We start from the raw sequence: 6,246 nt of genomic DNA, 5'->3' as shown, positions 1-6,246 counted from the left end.
CTAGGAAAACCGATCTTTAGTGTGGTATCCCACCTGTCCAATGTGTATGCGTCTCACTCTCACTAAGCGAAATGTGAGAAGCAAATACCTCCAATAGGGTATCTTCCTACTAGTCAAATCAGTTACTTTTTTAGAACTGTCAAAACTATTTGCTAATATGGAATTTATATGAAACATCACCGTGACGTCACGGTCAACTCGCCTACTTTTTATATTTCTATCCGATTTATTAAATAGAACTTGTGTTTAAAAATAACTCCTATCTGTGTTTTTGTAAAAAATATCTGGTGCTTTATTTCATGCATGGTGTAAAATAATTTATTTGAAATACAGGATAATACCCTATTGGACAAAGAAATTGGACAGGTGGAATACCACCCTTATACATCTGCTTTAAGCTTTTGATACCAAAACTCATTTGGAAAATTCCAAGGATTTGTCTTAAAGGACTTTTCTGGATTCAAGCACAACTCCTTTGGAAAATTCCAAGGATTGATCTTAAAGCACTTGTCCGGATACAAGCAAAACTGCTTTGGAAAATTCCAAGGATTTGTCTTAAAGGACTTGTCTGGATACAAGCACAACTCCTTTGGAATATTCCAAGGATTTGTCTTAAAGGACTTGTCCGGATACAAGTAAAACTCCTTTGGAAAATTCCAAGGATTTGTCTTAAAGGACTTGTCTGGATAGAAGCAAAACTCCTTTGGAAAATTCAAAGGATTTGTCTTAAAGGACTTGTCCGGATACAAGCAAAACTCGTTTGGAAAATTCCAAGGATTTGTCTTAAAGGACTCGTAAAAACATTATGTTTTATGAATAAATAATCAATCAATCAATCAATCTTGTCCGGATACAAGCAAAACTCCTTTGGAAGATTCCAAGGATTTGTCTTAAAGGACTTGTCTGGATACAAGCAGGATCAGTTAAGAAGACCTAAAGCGGATCGGACGCAGTGCGCAAGCGCTCCTAATTCGACTAGAAATTAGATACATTATTATTATTATTCTATAAGCTGCCATGAGACTGTGATTTTTGATAACGTATTTTAGTTTTAATCTTTTTTATGACGGTTGTGTTCGGTTAGTAATAAAAATTAAAAAAATCGGTTAATTGTTGTTTATTTGACATAAAACAGTCATCAGATTTTAAGATATGACCTCGGACTAGTTAACTCTTTAACAAAAACTACGTATTTGATAAGTTTAAACTAAAAGTCTACTACTAACAACTAAATCGAACTTACCTAACCACATTATAATATAAAAGATAAGTTGTCGGAGTGGAATGTATTTGCATAGTTTACTAATATAGGTATCGCTAGAAGAGTTGAGGTGAATGATTATGGATATGTCGGCGGCAGATCGTAAAATCGGGCATATCGAGATATTCCTAGGCATATCATGAAACGCCGCCATTTCATGATCTGACTAAGATTAACTCAGGCGTATCACGATCTGCCTTATAAAAGAGGCGGCAGATCGGTCAGACCAATGTATTTGTTGATATTTCTAGCTTCGCATCGTAAAATAATTGATGAGATATTCCTAGGCATATCATAAAACGCCGCCATTTCATGATCTGACTAAAATTAACTCAGGCATCGATCAGGCATTCCTAGCTTCATTCATACCAATCATACCGATCGCATCGTAAAATAATTGCATTTTTTGCCACTGGTGGCGCCGCATTCCATTCTATATGGCCAGGGCCGGATTAAGCATGTCGGGGCCCCTAGGCAGTGCAATGCTCGGGGCCCCCTTACAGTCAATTCTACATACATAATGTTCAGTTGTTCAGTACAAGCAAGAATGTAAGTTTGCGATTTTAATTTCAACCTTCAGGTGTCAGTTGAGCCGATCCGAACTTGCCGAGCGATGTCTTTTTCGCTCTTATTGCGTGGACATAAAGCTTTTTTCTATCAGTTTTTGCCGATTCCTTTTTGCGTCAAGTGTGGGGAGAGCCCTTTTTTTTCTCAAAAGGTAGTTAAATATTTTGCCAGGCTGAACAGCGATTGTCCGACCATAAGACCATACGCCAAGCCACATGATTAAAATTAACGTAATAATATAAACTTTCCATGTATAAATGACACTTCATTCACCAGTTAAGCTAGCATGTAGGTACAGAGTCAACCTGAAAAGCAGCAAAAAACGCGAGCGCGAAATTTTTTGTGAAATAATTGTGAAAGCGTGTTAAAAAGGCCGGGCCGGGCCTAAAAATCCGAAGTTCCCCAGTGAGGCGTGCTTTCATGCGAAGTCAAAGCCGTGTTTCAGGATAAGCTCAGCTACAGCCAGAGGAAATTTGGAAGACAAACCAAAAATTGAGGTAAAAAGTGAGGCTGAAGGTCGAGCTCAGCAATCTCCACATTACTCATTTTCCATTGATGAGGTTTTAGGCCCTCGAGAGCCTGAAATTCAAGCTCGACATTACAGACTTTAAAAACTATAAAATAACATAATTTAGATTCATACATCTAATGTTTCTGTGTCTGAGAAACTGATATTGGACATTAGGTATGAGTTAGGTACCATTTTTTTTATGAATTTTGGCTATTTGGAACAAATATTTTTTTTACGAGCGCGGGGCCGCCGGGGCCCCCTAGCCGAGGCGGGGCCCATAGGCAGTTGCCTACTCTGCCTTAGGGTTAATCCGGCCCTGTATATGGCGCTGCGTCCGAGTCCAGTGTTGCCAGATCGTACCTTTTAATACAAGTTTACATACGTAGTATCTTCTTAGTAGTTTGTGAAGTTTACGTTCCTTTTGAGCCTCTGCCTAGGAATATCACCCATTGAGGTTTGCAAGATATGGCTGATGGTCGCGCTAGGCAGATCATGAAATGCCGGCGTTTCATGATCTGCCTAGGAATATCACCCCTTGAGGTTTGCACGATATGGCTGGTCGTCGCTAGGCAGATCATGAATTGCCGGCGTTTCATGATCTGCCTAGGAATATCACCCCTTGAGGTTTGCACGATATGGCTGGTCGTCGCTAGGCAGATGATGAAATGCCAGCGTTTCATGATCTGCCTAGGAATATCATCCCTTGAAGTTTGCACGATATGGCTGGTCGTCGCTAGGCAGATCATGAAATGCCGGCGTTTCATGATCTGCCTAGGAATATCGCCCCTTGGGGTTTGCACGATATGGCTGGTCGTCGCTAGGCAGATCATGAAATGCCGGCGTTTCATGATCTGCCTAGGAATATCACCCCTTGAGGTTTGCACGATGGCTGGTCGTCGCTAGGCAGATCATGAAATGCCGGCGTTTCATGATCTGCCTAGGAATATCACCCCTTGAGGTTTGCACGATGGCTGGTCGTCGCTATGCAGATCATGAAATGCCGGCGTTTCATGATCTGCCTAGGAATATCACCCCTTGAATTTGCACGATATGGCTGATGGTCGAGCTAGGCAGATCATGAAATGCCGGCGTTTCATGATATGCCTAGGAATATCACACCCTACTTATTTGATATGCCTAAACGTCGCTAGGCAAATCGTCAAACGTTGATGTTTGAACGATATGGCTGGTAGTCGCTAGTCAGATCATGAAATACAGATAATAAGTACTTGGAAAATAATAACATTTTACCCGAAATGCAGTCGGGCTTTAGGCGAGGTCGAAGCACTAACACAGCGCTTCATGATGTAGTAGACGAAGTTGTTGCTGGCCAAGACCTAGGCAAAGGAACTATTTTGGTGCTGCTCGACTTTTCGAGAGCTTTTGACTGCATTAATATTCCACTTCTTTTGGCAAAGCTACATTATTATGGTTTTGATTACCGCACTATCAGATGGCTCGAGAGCTACTTTAAGATCAGGAAACAGTTGGTCAAAATAACTCGTAGTGACGGGAGCTCTATATCATCTGAGCCAATACCTGTGACAAGAGGTGTCCCGCAGGGTTCTATTTTGGGTCCCTTGCTCTTCATTTTGTACAGTGCCGACATCATCCAATGTATTAATCATTGTAAATACCAGTTATATGCGGATGATCTCCAAATATATTTTTCTTTCTTTCCCAACGACACGGACTCTGCAGTCGCTAAAATAAACTCTGATCTTAAACGTATTTCAGAATGGGCCTCTGAAAACTGCCTGGTTCTAAACCCTATAAAGTCCAAATATATGATCCTGGGATCACCGCACCAGACAAACTCTATAACAGCCTGTAATCCTGTAATAGAAATGAATGGTATGAATGTGGCTCCAGTTACCGAAGCGAGAAATCTTGGTCTTTTGATGGATAGTAGCCTCCGTTTCGAATGTCACATAGCTGAAATATTCCGGTACTGTATGTACCGTCTAAAAGTTTTATACAACGTTCGTGAATTTCTGAGTGTCGATCTGCGAGTGAGACTATGCGAAGCCCTTATTATATCGAAATTAAATTACTGTATTACTGTATATGGGCCTTGCCTCTTGGCACGCTCGCAGCGCTGCATTCAGAGGGTCCAAAACGCATGTGCCAGGTTTTGTTACAATATTCCCCCGCGGACTCATGTCACTCCATTTATAAATAACGGTAACTGTCTCAAAATGCTACCACGTCAGGAACTAATGTTGGCATGCTTACTGTTTGATGTAATAAACACTCAGACTCCAAGCTATCTATTCAAAAAACTGGTTTGGTCAACAAACAGAAGCTGTCACTCAGTTAGAGCCCCGCGTATTCTGATGCTGCAGCCTCAAAAATACCGCGCTGCTGCCTTTAGGGGAAGTTTTAGGTATAGTGCTACAAAGTGTTGGAATAACATACCTCCACCAATCCGAATATTAAAAAGTAAACCTCAATTTAAAAACAAATTACGCGAATACTTACTAGAAACACAAAAACGAAGTGCTTAAACTAACCCCACCTCTCACACCATTACCTGCCGTTACCTAATATCGCTGCCTGTCCACTTGCGTTCACATCATATAAATCTTATAATATTAAATTATTAACAAGTAAGTACTAACTTATGCGTCATACTTTGTTTGTACCCACACCGTTACGCGACACATATTATGTAAGTAAATTCTATTTTTTCAAATATTTATAGTATCTACAAATACAAATATACAAATACATATAAATACATATATATAAATATATACGTATTTCATACATACATCGACTGGCGCTGCACTGGTCGTTCATTACTGTAGGTTTATTTAAGGTTCTGACGGAAGATCAGCGCTGCGGTCTCCGCAGTATCTATGCTGAGTCAGCGCCTATTCTTTACCACAACACTCATGTGGTGGAGGGTCATCCCTCTACTTAGGTAAAATAAATATGTAAATTGCTATGACTGCTATTAGTGTCAAATTGTATGTTGCTTTCTTCTTTTTGTCTCTTGTCAACTTTCTTTTTGCCTCTTGTTATTTATTTATTGTGTCAGAAAACATGTAAGTTGTGGTTGAATAAAGATTTTATCTATCTATCTATCTATCTATCTAAATGGCGGCGTTTCATGGTATGCCTAGGAATATCTCGATATGGCCGATTTTACGATCTGCCTCCGACAGATATATTATTTTCCATCGTACCTACGAACGTGCCTTGCTATTTCAGTCAGTCTCGGTACAAAAAGTACTGAGGTTGCCTAAGTAGCATGACAAATACGAAAGTTTCCCAGAAAATACGATGGAAAACAATGGGGTTGGCCGGTCGAAGTATTTAGCAGATGGCGACATGGTTTATGCGTCGTTGGACTAAAAGTAAATATGGCGATGTATAAAAATGTCTAGATATAAAATAAAAATTGGTCCGAGTATTAGAAAGCCAATACTTCAAAATGTTTAAGTCTTATCAAGTCGGAATATAAAAATGACTACTTTCAAAGTATACAAATGTCTAAGTCTTATCAAGTCGGAATATAAAAATGACTACTTTCAAAGTATACAAATGTCTAAGTCTTATCAAGTCGGAATATTAAAATGACTACTTTCTTTACATAGGTCCAGGATTATAATAATACATATACGGAACAAATTCATCCCCTCGTAACATCTAGTTCTTAAATTAAAACGAATAATATTCAATAAATATGAACAAGCTAATAGATAAGCGATCAACAAACAAGCTGAATTCTAAACAGACAAACTTTTATCTATAAGAGTAATTTTAAAATACATTGCCATATTTACTTTTAGTGTCGCAACATATTTATATTTGGTCTAATATACAGATGCACATTTTTATACTTCGTCGAAATTATATACGCACGAACTTATGCAAGTAGACATTTTTATACATCGCCATA

The sequence above is a fragment of the Cydia amplana genome, chromosome 19, assembly GCF_948474715.1.
Source record: "Cydia amplana chromosome 19, ilCydAmpl1.1, whole genome shotgun sequence".
Taxonomy (NCBI): domain Eukaryota; kingdom Metazoa; phylum Arthropoda; class Insecta; order Lepidoptera; family Tortricidae; genus Cydia; species Cydia amplana.
Note: the sequence above shows the minus strand (reverse complement) of the source record.